This window comes from Macaca mulatta, chromosome 11, assembly GCF_049350105.2.
Source record: "Macaca mulatta isolate MMU2019108-1 chromosome 11, T2T-MMU8v2.0, whole genome shotgun sequence".
Classification (NCBI taxonomy): domain Eukaryota; kingdom Metazoa; phylum Chordata; class Mammalia; order Primates; family Cercopithecidae; genus Macaca; species Macaca mulatta.
The window spans coordinates 79,396,659-79,411,442 of NC_133416.1; the positions used below are offsets into that span (position 1 = coordinate 79,396,659).

At 37.3% G+C, this 14,784-nt stretch overlaps 1 long non-coding RNA gene across 1 annotated transcript; it reads right to left on the minus strand.

Moving 5' to 3' along the window:
• Positions 1-345: 345 nt before the first annotated feature.
• On the minus strand, positions 346-13,534 carry LOC114670894 (uncharacterized). Its single transcript, XR_013401239.1, has 3 exons — positions 13,395-13,534; positions 3,375-3,458; positions 346-531 (listed from the first exon to the last, which is right to left on the minus strand). It is a non-coding gene; the product is annotated as an uncharacterized LOC114670894 (long non-coding RNA).
• Between the last annotated feature and the right edge of the window lie 1,250 nt (positions 13,535-14,784).

A 14,784-nucleotide genomic window follows, 5' to 3' on the forward strand; every position in this document is an offset into this window, starting at 1 on the left:
TTCATCAATTTTTAAATAGATTATCTGTATGGTGTCATACCTAAGACAACTTTGCATAATCTTGGGTCATGAAGAATTTCTTTGAATTTGGTTATCAAAGTTGCTTTTTGAGCTCCTTCTTCTCCACTGTCTCCCCAGAAATTGATAGTTCCCTGCATTCCCTTTTTGTGGTTGGAAAGCTGGGGCTTTATTTACCCTGCTCTGCCACATTTCCAACTCCACAGTCAAGCCTCAAGAGGCTAGAGAGAGAAAAAATTAGTGGGGATTCTTGCTACCCTCTTGGGGCCACAGCTCCTCTGCTCAGAGAAGAAATTTATGCCAGAAATATCTTAGGGTACAGTATTCTTTTTTCTATATTTTGTACAAGTCTTCTGTTTTGGGTGCTGTAGGCTCCTGCTGCCATGACTGTTGCTGCCAGTAGACTCTCCTGCTTCTTGAGCGGGAAGTAGTGGGCTGCTTCTTGAGATCTCTCCACCCACATCAGTGTTCACATCTGGCTTTTGGGTTGCCTTGAGATCAGGCAGTGAAAAACTGGAGGGCAAAAAATGATAACTCACTGCTGGTCAGAGGTGATTTGAATCCCATTTCCTTTCCCAATCTGCCTGGTACTATTCACTTTTAAGAGTCCTCAAGTAGATATTTGTATTTTGTCCTATGTGTTTTGTCCTGGTTTTACTACTGCATTCAATGGGAAAGACAGGTCGGAGAACGGCTACTTCATCTTACCTAACCAAAATTATAACTCGCCATGTCCACTTCTTGATGGTGATTGGCTAAGAAATGGCATTTAACTCAACTCCAGTTAATGAGATATGAAAGAAATCCTATTGGAAGCAGTCTTTGCAAAGTTTTATCACTACTGGGAGAGACACACAAAAAGAGATGCTCTCTTTCTTCTACTTCTGAATGCTGTTATATCAAGATGTGACGTCTGGGACTACTGCTGCCATTGTGTTACCGGCCTTGGGATAAAGGCAACACCCAGATGGCAGAATAAAAACATGAAAAGAACCTGGTCTTTGATGACATGATTGAGTCTGCCCTACTTCAGGACTTCCTGCGATGAATGCTACTGGCTTTCCCCTTTAAGCTTTTTTGAGGTTTGGGGTTTGAAGCTTTTACTTGCTGCCAAAAGTATCTTAAAGTACAGTATTCTTTTTACTACATTTTATACACGTTTCTTGTTTTTACATCTGAACTTCAGAGAGTCCCTTCTATTGTCATCTATTTTCTTTAAATCTGTGCTGTCCAGTTGCAGGCGGTTCTTGAATACTTAAAATGTGGCTATTCTGAATTGAAAAGTACTGCAAAGTGCAAAATATATACCAGATGTTCAAGAGTTCATTTTAAAAAAGAAGGCAAAATATTTTAAAATAATTTTTATATTTATTACATGTTGAAATAACAATATTTTGAAAATATTGGTTTAATAATTATGCCATTAGAATAAATTTCATTTGTTTCCTCTAACTTTTTGAAATGTGACTACAAGTAAATTTAGAGTTACATATGTGGCTCACATTATATTTCTATGTAACAGCACTGCTTTTGAGAACTCCGCCTTTTCTGGTTCATTGGAATATTTTATATTTGCATCATGAGACTGTTTTAAAACCTTTTCAACCATCTTGATTTATCTTCACTTTTAAAGGCTTCATGGCTAATTTTTCCTTTGAAATTATTGAGTTCTCTTTTCCATGTACTAAGTTGTTCTCAAATATGACAGACCTGAAGCCTGGAATTATTGTAAAACATATTCTTAGACTTATCCTCTGAGAACCTGATTAATTAGGTCATACAGCCCAGGCTTCTGTATTTTTAACACTCGCCCACAGACCAGGTGTGTAGGATATGTATAACATATAGTCCTACTGCGCCTTCCCTCAAATATCTCTGTTTGTTTAGACTACATCATAGTTTTCCATCATCTCACATCATTTACTAAGCCTGGTATTCAGTATGAGGCTCTATTTATCACCCTATGCTATTGGATATATGTTATTATCCATTGTTTGCACATTGGTGTATAGATTTTGGAGACTATGATGTTACTGACCCCCTACCTAGTGACTTTCTCATTTTGCCTATTGGATCTTCACCATCACTTTATGTTACTCTGACATATTTCATAACAGCAGCCTTCAACTTGAGGCACACATAGGAGCAAATGAGCTTTTCCAAAGGATATTATGTTAGAGTTGGGTATTGTAAGTTATGCATTTAACAACACTGTTTGTATGTTCAGCTCCTAATAATGGCCTAACCATTCTTTTGGCTATTAATTTCCACTGGCCCCTCATTGTAGATAAAAATAATAATCATCCATGGCTACATTAACTAATTAAACAAAAAGAGCACCATCATTTCAATAAGAGACAAATTCCCTGTAAAATTTTACTTTTGTGTTTGCTAATTATACTAATTTTAGATATATTTATGATTTGATTAATAATTTTAGCTATAATTCAATCCAGAAGAAGCACTGCCATAATGTTCCCATAAAATTTTTAAAAATTAAAAATTAAGTTTATATACATATTTTATTGAAGATAATATGATAGGTTGATCAACAAAATACTTTAAACATAACAATATATTATATTAAAATCAAATTCTTTGGGGATGGGGAAATGAAAATGTAAGTTTAGAGAGAAAAAGGAATGATATAAAATCCTGACTGCAAATGAAGAACTCAAATTATTATGGTATTTAGGTAGATTTCACTCACATTAAATGTGTAGACATGATTCTATTTTTAAATGTCATTATTTAAAATACACAAGAAATTTACATCCTTTGTAACCATTTATACTTATATTAGAATTTTTAGATGTTAATTCAGGAATGTGAAAGGCATGTGAATAATTTTACAACATCTTCTATGGGGTGCAGGAAAAACTGATGCCCTAGAGTAAAAATTGTCAAATTTTATCTGGGCATTTTTTTTCTCCAGCTCATCCTATTCAATATAAATTTCTCTTGAAGAAGTCAAATAACATGTAGTCCATATCTCACCACTTGTGTGACATAAATACATTCCTGACTCACCATACCCATGGTTTAGAAATCCAGTCACATTCTTTGATTATATATCTGTTTGTGTGTATGTATGTATGTGTGTGTGTGTGTATATATATATGTGTATGTAGAGGGAGAGGTCTAGCTCTCCATCTCTCTACATAGGTGGATAGGTAGATAGATATATATATAGATATAGATATACATACAGATATAGATATAGATATAGATACGAGTGAATAGCTGGAGAGATGGAGGCTCTCTACCTACCCGTGTCTCCAGCTGCTCACTTCCCACATACTACTTTTCCTCCAAAACCTCAACCTTCAGAGGGAAAAACAATAAAAGCACTCTACCATCTCACAGTCCTACAAGGCTATAAATCCTTCAGTTTCCTCTTCAAGGTTTCATAGTCCTTCTAGAAGTTTCTTGTCTTCTCTCTACATGGAAATACACAATTTAATTTTCAAATTTATAAAATATCAAACTATGAGTATATAAAGACAATTAAGGAGTATATATGTGCATATATGTATGTATGAACATATATATACACATATGTATATATTCAATACATTTTTCCCGCATAATATTCCTCTATCCAGGAAATTATTTAAAAATTTTTCAGTATACTTAAGTTCATACACATATATTTAGTCAAGGCATTTTTATACAACTGGGAGTATAGTATATATTCTGTTGATCTATCTTGTTATTCTAACTACAACAATGTACAAAGTACTATACTGTATTTAACCATCCCTATTATGGCCATGTAGGAGGTTTACAATGGTCAGCCTCTTTCTTAGTCACAAACAATGTTGTGACAAACATTCTTGTGAATATATCTTTGTGCTCATGTTTAATTATTTCTCAAGGAGGAATTCCTATAAATGGGATTTCTTGATCAATGACTACACATTTTCACCTTTTTTTGTCCTCAAAAAAACTATGCCATATTATGTTCAGATAACAATGGAAAAAATTTCCCTACACCCTCAGGAAAATTGCATATAGTAACTCTTAGAATGTGCCAACCAACTAGAGAAAGCCTGAATTCTTGTAGACATTTTAATTTTCCATCTCTGACTTCTGATGCATTACTCTGTGAGAAGTGACAGGCACTTATTTTGAGTTTCAGTAATACTGAGTTACTTTTCTTTCTCCTCTAGGCCATATTTATCTGTTCAGTATTATTTGGATGTGATTTTTGATTCCCCTCTGGCTCCTAAAAAGACATATTTTCTGGTTTTCTTTTTGGATCATTTCCACTTTTCTATTTTTGTCTTCATCTTTCTTGATCAGCAGTATAGAGAGGTCTTCCTCGGGCCTGCTCACTTTCACCACAAGCAGCTGACTCTTTAACATAAATAGCTCGATATTGCTTCCGGCAAGGACACAAACTGAGGACACTCCCTGAAGGGCCAAAGGAATAATCACCTCACCTTCTATTCCTCTTGCTTTGGTTAGTTCTAATACTTTGTTATTAAGTGTTGGAAAAGTTATTTTCTTCTTTATATTAAGGTGGTGCTGTTGAAACTTTTCCAACAAATTGTTCCTATAAGCACAGAAGAGTGAACTTGCAAATAATGATTTGTTTTTCTTATTTCAAACCTCTGAGTAAACTTAAAGGTGCAGGAACATTTGTATTTTCTTCTGTCAGTTCTCTTACTCTCTGAAATAAAATGTCCTGGGTAAGAAAAACTCTATTAATTTGGGTGAGATCAAAATCATGATTAATTCAATTCAACTTTACAAAAATGTATATATTACATACTAAAGCTCAATTTAGCAATTACAGTTATTCTTCAGTATGCATGGGGGATTTATTACAGGACCTCATGGACACCAAAATCCATGGGTTCTCAAGTCCCTTATATAAAATGGTATAGTATTTGCATGTATCCTGTGTATATCCTCTCATATATATTAAAGCATATCTAGATTACTTACAATACCTAATACAATGTGTTATGTAAATAGTTGTTATACTGCATTGTTTAAGAAATAAGAAAAAATCTGTACATGCCCAGTACAGATGTAACTATGAATTAAAAAAAATTTTTCAACCTTCTGCATGGTTGAATCTATGGATGTGGAACTTGTGGATATGGAGGGCTGACTGTATATAGGAATTTTGGGGAAAGTTTTGACCTTTGACATCATAGATCCCCTGAAAGGGTCTCAGGGACCTCCACTGTTCCATGGACCATATTTTGAGAACTTCTGATCTAGAACAATGGCTCTCCATCTGTCTGAACATGACGTGTACTCTGAGCCTCAGACTCAGAAACTTTGATTCAATTAATTGGGATAGGCCTGGCCATTGTTATTTTATAAAAATTCCCTAGGTTATTTTAATGTGCAGCTGGAGTTCGAAATCACTGTAGAACATTGCATAGTGTTTTTCATTACAGACACTCAAAGTATATTTTGGGATTGTACTCAAATATCTTCAAGTGCAAAAACATTTAAAATATAATACGATTATCACAATATTGGGCCATAATGTGTAGATTAGGGTTATTTTGTGTGGAGATTGAGTCAGAGCAATTTCAAGACCCTCTTTCTCAGAATTACTGACACCAGAATGGTATTTTGGAATTTCATTTGCATTAGGTATAGACCACTAGTTTATCTATCAATGTATCCATTCATATATGTATCTATGTATGTATGTGTCTATCTATCTATATCTATTATCTATCATCTATCTTTTTATCATCTATCAATCTGTCATGTCTATCATTGATCTATCAATCAATCATCTGTCTCTCTGTGTATGTATGCATGTGTGTGTATGTGTGTATATATGTATGCACATACATAGCTAATGGAATAGAATATTTAAATTTAATAGTGAAGTGCTTAGGCTGGGTGCGGTGGCTCATGCCTGTAATCCCAGCACTTTGGGAGGCCGAGGTGAGCAGATCACAAGGTCAAGAGATCGAGACCATCCTGGCCAACATGGTGAAACTCCATCTCTACTAAAACTACAAAAATTAGCTGTGTGTGGTGGCACACACCTGTAATCCCAGCTACTTGGGGGGCTGAGGCAGGAGAATCGCTTCAACTCAGGAGGCAGAGGTTTCAGTGAGCCGAGATTGTGCCACTGCACTCCAGCATGGGCAACAAAGCAAGACTCCATCTCAAAAAAAAAAAAAAAAAAAAAGTGAAGTGCTTATTCATATGTGTTTTCACATACATTTAGAAAAGAATCGAAAAATCAGGAGGCGGGCGTGCCCACAATGGCCGAATAGGAAGAGCTCCAGCCTCCAGCTCCCAGCGTGAGCAACACAGAAGATGGGTAATTTCTGCATTTTGAACTGAGGTACCAGGTTCATCTCACTGGGGCGTGTCAGACAGTTGGTGCTGGTCAGTGGGTGCAGCCCAACCAGCAAGAGCTGAAGCAGGGCGAGGCATCGCCTCACCTGGGAAGTGCAAAGGGGAAGGGAATTCGTTTTCTTAGACAAGGGAAACTGAGACACACAACACCTGGAAAATCGGGTAACACCCACTCTAATACTGAGCTTTACCAAGGGTCTTAGCAAATGGCACACCAGGAGATTATATCCCATGCCTGGCCCAGAGGGTCCCACGCCCACAGAGTCTCCCTCATTGCTAGCACAGCAGTCTGAGATCTAACTGCAAGGCGGCAGTGAGGCTGGGGGAGGGGCGCCTGCCATTGCTGAGGCTTAAGTAGGTAAACAAAGCCGCTGGGAAGCTCAACCTGGGTGGAGCCCATCACAGCTCAAGGAGGCCTACCTGCCTCTGTAGACTCCACCTCTGGGGACAGGGCATAGCTAAACAAAAAGCAGCAGAAACCTCTGCAGATGTAAATGTCCCTGTCTAACAGCTTTGAAGAGAGCAGTGGTTCTCCCAGCATGGAGGTTGAGATCTGAGAATGGACACATTGCCTGCTCAAGTGGGTCCCTGACCCCTGAGTAACCTAACTGGGAGACATCCCCCACTAGGTGCAGACTGACACCTCACAACTTGCATGGCTGGGTACACCTCTGAGATGAAGCTTCCAGAGCAAGAATCAGACAGCAACACTTGCTGTTCAGCAATATTCTATCTTCTGCAGCCTCCACTGCTGATACCCAGGCAAACATGGTCTGGAGTGGACCTCGTGCAAACTCCAACAGACCTGTAGCTGAGGGTCCTGACTGTCAGAAGGAAAACTAACAAACAGAAAGGACACCCACACCAAAACCCATGAGTACATCACCATCATCAAAGACCAAAGGCAGATAAAACTACAAAGATGGGAAAAAGCAGTGCAGAAAACCTGGACATTCAAAAAATCAGAGGGCATCTCCCCCACCAAAGGAATGCAACTCATCGCCAGCAATGGAACAAAGCTGGACAGAGAATGACTTTGAAGAGTTCAGAGAAGAAAGCTTCAGTCGATCAAACTTCTCAGAGCTAAAGGAGGAACTACATACCCAGCACAAAGAAACTAAAAACCTTGAAAAAAGAATGGAAGAATGGATAGCTAGAATAACCAATGCAGAGAAGTCCATAAACGAACTGATAGAGATGAAAACCATGACACAAGAACTACGTGACAAATGCACAAGCTTCAGTAACCAACTCAATCAACTGGAAGAAAGAGTATCAGTGATTGAAGATCAAATGAATGAAATGAAGCAAGAAGTTTAGAGACAAAAGAGGAAAAAGAAATGAACAAAGCCCCCAAGAAATATGAGATTATGTGAAAAGACCAAATCTACGTCTGATAGGTGTACCTGAAAGTGATGGGGAGAATGGAACCAAGTTGGAAAACACTCTGCAGGATATTATTGAGGAGAACTTCCCCAACCTAGCAAGGCAGGCCAGCATTCAAATTCAGGAAATACAGAGAATGCCACAAAGATAATCCCTGAAGAGAGCAACTCCAAGACACATAATTGTCAGATTCAGCAAAGTTGAAATGAAGGAAAAAATGTTAAGGTAGCCAGGGAGAAAAGTCGGGTTATGCACAAAGGGAAGCCCGTCAGACTAACAGCGGATCTCTCGGCAGAAACTCTACAATCCAGAAGAGAGAGGGGGCCAATATTCAACATTCTTAAAGAAAAGAATTTTCAACCCAGAATTTCATATCCAGCCAAACTAAGTTTCATCAGTGAAGGAGAAATAAAATCCTTCACAGACAAGCAAATGCTTAGAGATTTTGTCGCCACCAGGCCTGCCCTACAAGAGATCCTGAAGGAAGCACTAAACATGGAAAGGAACAACTGGTACCAGCCATTGCAAAAACATGCCAAAGTGTAAAGACCATCGATGCTAGGAAGAAACTGCAACAGCTAACGAGCAAAATAACCAGCTAATATCATAATGACAGAATCAAGTTCACACATAACAATACTAACTTTAACGTAAATGGATTAAATGGTCCAATTAAAAGACACAGACTGGCAAATTGGATAAAGAGTCAAGACTCATCAGTTTGCTGTATTCAGGAGACCTATCTCACATGCAGAGACACACATAGGCTCAAAATAAAGGGATGGAGGAAGATCTACCAAGTAAATGGAAAACAAAACAAAACAAAAGGCAGGCATTGCAATCCTAGTCTCTGATAAAAGAGACTTTAAACCAACAAATATCAAAAGAGACAAAGAAGGCCATTACATAATGGTAATGGTAAAGGGATCAATTCAACAAGAAGTGCTAACTATCCTAAATATATAGGTACCCAATGCAGGAGCACCCAGATTCATAAAGCAAGTCCTTAGAGACTTACAAAGAGACTTAGACTCCCATTCAATAATAATGGGAGACTTTAACACCCCACTGTCAACATTAGACAGATCAACGAGACAGAAAGTTAACAAGGATATCCAGGAATTGAGCTCAACTCTGCAACCAGCGAACCTAATAGACATCTACAGAACTCTCCACCCCAAATCAACAGAATATACATTCTTCTCAGCACCACATCACACTTATTCCAAAACTGACCACATAGTTGGAAGTAAAGCACTTCTCAGCAAATGTAAAAGAACAGAAATTATAATAAACTGTCTCTCAGACTACAGTGCAATCAAACTAGAACTCAGGATTAAGAAACTCACTCAAAACCGTTCAACTATGTGGAAACTGAACAACCTGCTCCTGAATGACTACTGGGTACATAACAAAATGAAGGCAGAAATAAAGATGTTCTTTGAAACCAATGAGAACAAAGACACAACATACCAGAATCTCTGAGACACATTTAAAGCAGTGTGTAGAGGGAAATTTATAGCACTAAATGCCCACAAGAGAAAGCAGGAAAGATCTAAAATTGACACCCTAACATCACAATTAAAAGAACTAGAGAAGCAAGAGCAAACACATTCAAAAGCTAGCAGAAGGCAAGAAATAACTAAGGTCAGAGCAGAACTGAAGGAGATAGAGACACAAAAATCCCTTCAAAAAATCAATGAATCCAGGAGCTGGGTTTTTGAAAAGATCAACAAAATTGATAGACTGCTAGCAAGACTAATAAAGAAGAAAAGAGAGAAGAATCAAATAGATGCAACAAAAAATGATAAAGGGGATATCACCACTGACCCCACAGAAATACAAACTACCATCAGAGAATACTATAAACACTGCTATGCAAATAAACTAGAAAACCTAGAAAAAATGGATAAATTCCTGGACACTTACACTCTCCCAAGACTAAACCAGGAAGAAGTTGAATCCCTGAGTAGATCAATAGTAGGCTCTGAAATTGAGGCAATAATTAATAGCCTACCAACCAAAAAATGTTCAGGACCAGACGGATTCACAACCGAATTCTACCAGAGTTACAAAGAGGAGCTGGTACCATTCCTTCTGAAACTATTCCAATCAATAGAAAAAGAGGGAATCCTCCCTAACTCATTTTATGAGGCCAACATCATCCTGATACCAAAGCCTGGCAGAGACACAATAAAAAAAGAGAATTTTAGACCAATATCCCTGATGAACATCGATGCAAAAATCCTCAATAAAATACTGGCAAACCGAATCCAGCAGCACATCAAAAAGCTTATCCACCATGATGAAGTGGGCTTCATCCCTGGGATGCAAGGCTGGTTCAACATACGGAAATCAATAAACGTAATCCAGCATATAAACAGAACCAAAGACAAAAACCACATGATTATCTCAATAGATGCAAAAAAGGCCTTTGACAAAATTCAACAGCCCTTCATGCTAAAAACTCTCAATAAATTCGGTATTGATGGAACTTATCTCAAAATAATAAGGGCTATGTATGACAAACCCACAGCCAATAGCATACTGAATGGGGAAAAACTGGAAGCATTCCCTTCGAAAACTGGCACAAGACAGGGATACCCTCTCTCACCAATCCAATTCAACATAGTGTTGGAAGTTCTGGCTAGGGCAATCAGGCAAGAGAAAGAAATCAAGGGTATTCAGTTAGGAAAAGAAGAAGTCAAATTGTCCCTGCTTGCAGATGACATGGTTGTATATTTAGAAAACCCCGTCATCTCAGCCCAAAATCTACTTAAGCTGATAAGCAACTTCAGCCAAGTCTCAGGATACAAAATCAATGTGCAAAAATCACAAGCATTCTTATACACCAATAACAGACAAACAGAGAGCCAAATGATGAATGAACTCCCATTCACAATTGCTTCAAAGAGAATAAAATACCTAGGAATCTAACTTACAAGGGAAGTAAAGGACCTCTTCAAGGAGAACTAGAAATCACTGCTCAGTGAAATAAAAGAGGACACAAACAAATGGAGGAACATACCATGCTCATGGATAGAAGAATCAATATTGTGAAAATGGCCATACTGCCCAAGGTAATTTATAGATTCAATGCCATCCCCGTCAAGCTACAAATGAGTTTCTTCACAGAATTAGACAAAACTGCTTTAAAGTTCACATGGAACCAAAAAAGACCCTGCATTGCCAAGACAATCCTAAGCCAAAAGAACAAAGCTGGAGGCATCATGCTGACTTCAAACTACACTACAAACTACACTTCAAACTACAAACTACACTTCAAACTACACTACAGTAACCAAAACAGCATGGTACTGGTACCAACAGAGATATAGACCAATGGAACAGAACAGAGCCCTCAGAAATAATACCACACATCTTCAGCCATCTAATCTTTGACAAACCTGACAAAAACAAAAAATGGGGAAAGGATTCCCTATTTAATAAATGGTGCTGGAAAATTGGCTAGCCATAAGTAGAAAGCTGAAACTGGATCCTTTCCTTACTCCTTATATGAAAATTAATTTAAGATGGATTGGAAACTTAAATGTTAGACCTAAAACTATAAAAACCCTAGAAGAAAACCTAGGTAATACCATTCAGGGCATAGGCGTGGGCAAGGACTTCATGTCTAAAACACCAAAAGCAACGGCAACAGAAGCCAAAATTGACAAATGGGATCTAATTAAACTAAAGAGCTTCTGCACAGCAAAAGAAACTACCATCAGAGTGAACAGGCAACCTACTGAATGGGAGAAAATTTTTGCAATCTACTCATCTGACAAAGGGCTAATATCCAGAACCTACAAAGAACTCAAACAAATTTACAAGAAAAAAAAAACAACCCCATCAAAGGATATGAACAGACATTTTTCAAAAGAAGACATGCATACAGCCAACAGACCCATGAAAAAATGCTCGTCATCACTGGCCATCAGAGAAATGCAAATCAAAACCACAATGAGATACCATCTCACACCAGTTAGAATGGCAATCATTAAAAAGTCAGGAAACAACAGGTGCTGGAGAGGATGTGGAGAAATAGGAACACTCTTAACACTGTTGGTGGGACTGTAAACTATTTCAACCATTGTGGAAGACAGTGAGGCGATGCCTCAAGGATCTAGAACTAGAAATACCATATGACCCAGGCATCCCATTACTGGATATATACCCAAAGGATTTTAAATCATGCTGCTATGAAGACACATGCACACGTATGTTTATTGTGGCACTATTCACAATAGCAAAGATTTGGAACCAACCCAAATGTCCATCAATGGCAGACTGGATTAAGAAAATGTGGCACATATACACCATGGAATACTATGCAGCCATAAAAAAAGATGAGTTCATGTCCTTAGCAGGGACATGGATGCAGCTGGAAACCATCATTCTCAGTAAACTGTTGCAAGAATAGAAAACCTCAGGAACAGAAAACCAAACACCGCATATTCTCACTCATAGGTGGGAACTGAACAATGAGAACTCTTGGACACAGGAAGGGGAATATCACACACTGGGGCCTGTCTTGGAGTGCGGAGAGGGGGGAGGGATAGCATTAGGAGATATACCTAATGTAAATGACGAGTTAATGGGTGCAGCACACCAACATGGCACGTGTATACATACGTAACAAACCTGCACGTTGTGCACATGTACCCTAGAACTTAAAATATAATAATAATAAAAAAAGAATCAATATTAAAAATGCTTTTCCTTACTCACTGTGAAATTCCCTCCTACATTTTCTGAGACTAACCCATTTCAGAGGATAAATCATTGGAAATAGAACATCAGAGAAGAGAAAGGAGAACAAAAAGAGCAGGTTTAGAATTTACTGATTGTGTAGTGGTTTTTCTAACTCTTGACTACAGGAAAATGGGAGAATTGCTATTGAGCCCTCCTGTTGTCATGTTTTCTATGCAAAATGTATTGAGCTGTAAGAATTTCAAGAGCAAAGACAGAACCAGAGGTGGAATTCTTGAAAAGTGCACAATTAAGGTACGAATTCTTATAGTTAATGCCTTTGCCTTGGCAGATGAGAAATCTAGGCAGTTTTCTAAAAATCTAAGCAGTTTACATATTTGAAACCCTCACTGATAGATCTTAATGTTCTTATTTATTACACGGTTGGTAATTCTTTGGTTTTTAAAATAAAACATAGATCCTTTAATAGGTTCACTTAAAATAAGTTTTATATTAATGGAGACAAAGGGTGTTGAGCTCTGGTTTTTATTATTATTTTTGAATCAAAAGAAAACTAGAATGCATCCTAGCACTAAATATAAAAGATGTAACTATAACACATCTAGACAAAAGCACAGGAGATAATCTTCATGACGTTGGGGTAGGCAAAATTTTCACAGAAGACAAAATAGCTAATAGCAAAACTTAAAAAATAATAAATTGGATCTTACTAAAATGAAAACACTGATCTTCAGAGACATTCATAAGTAAAACAAAAATTAAGCCTTGAATTGGGAGGCAATTTTTAATAATCTGTGTACCTGACAAAGAATTTTATCCATAGTATATAAACTGAGTCATAAGAAGAGAAACAACCCAATTAAAAATAAGCAGAAGATTTTAGCATATACTTCACAAAAGAAAATATATGAGCTAGGCATGGTGGCATATACCTGTAATCCCAGTTACTCTGGAGACTGAGGCAGGAGGGTTGGTTGAGCCCTGGAGTTTCAGATCAGCCTGTGCAATATAGTGAGAACTCTCAAAAAATAAAAAGACATATGAAAGCTGGTAAGCACATACAAAGTTGTGCAACATTATTAGTCATCAAGAAAATGTAATTTAGAACCATATGATAGACAACTATACACACACCAGAATGGCTACAATAAAAAGAATAAGCAAGTATTAGCAAGAATGCAACTGGAACTCTCATGTGTTGTTGATGGGAATGTAAAATACTCTAGTATTTATAAAGTTAAACAAATATACACTTGCTATTAGATCCAGTCATTCCACTTCTAGTTATTTACCCAGGAGAAATGAAAGCATATGATGGCATACAAAGACTCATACATGAATATTCATATTAGCTTTATTTGTAATAGTCCAAAACTTGTAGTGACTCAATGTCCAAGAACAGGTAAATGAATAAACAAAATATAATACCACTTATATAACTTAGATAACAAAAGACTACTACTCACCAATAAAAATAAACCGATAAGAAGAACTGCATGGATAAATATAAAAAATTATGCTGAGGAATTTAAAGAAGCCAGATGACAAAATAATATTCATTTTTTGCTTTCACTTAAGTAAAATTCTAGAACAGACAAAACTATAGTGATAAAAAGCAAAATAATGGTTGCCTGGGACTGGGGACCAGAGCAAGAGGCCAAGGGAACTTTTTAGGGTGATGGAAATGTTCTGTTACTTATAACAATGGTCATATATGGCTGAATTCATTTGTCAACATGGCATTAAACTTATACTTAAAATGAGTGTTTTTTTATTGTATCGTATAGGTAATAATTGTTATAGAAGTTTGGAGATGAGAGAGGTCATTATGGGCTGGCAGTGTAGAATGTACAAATGTCAGTTCTGGCTGAACACTATGAAAAGCTGCTGAAGGCAGTAGGAGGATCACACTGGCTTCGGAGTCAGATAATCCAGCTTTGAGGATGCTTCCTCTTGTCTGAATTTTAGTACAGATTGAAACAGGCTGAAAGATGTTTCTTTGTATGATAAAGGTCAGAGAGTAATCAGGAACCAGATAAAAAGAGAACTCATTGTGTATAGTCAAAAGGCAACTTAAAAAAGTCTTTCTATTAAGCTGCAAACAGACTCTTACTGGATGCTCAAAGAATGTTTGGCACTAAGCTGCTTTGAAATGCTATCAGAGGCTTCTCAGTCTAAGAAAGGCTTCAGAGTAGATCTGAGAATTTCTTTCCCTTTGGCCAGAGAAAAGGCCAGAGATAGTCTCAAAGCCTCACGTTAAAACTAATAGTGTATGCTGCTGTTTTTGCTTCTTTGACTTTTCCCCAAAATGGTGTGTAAATT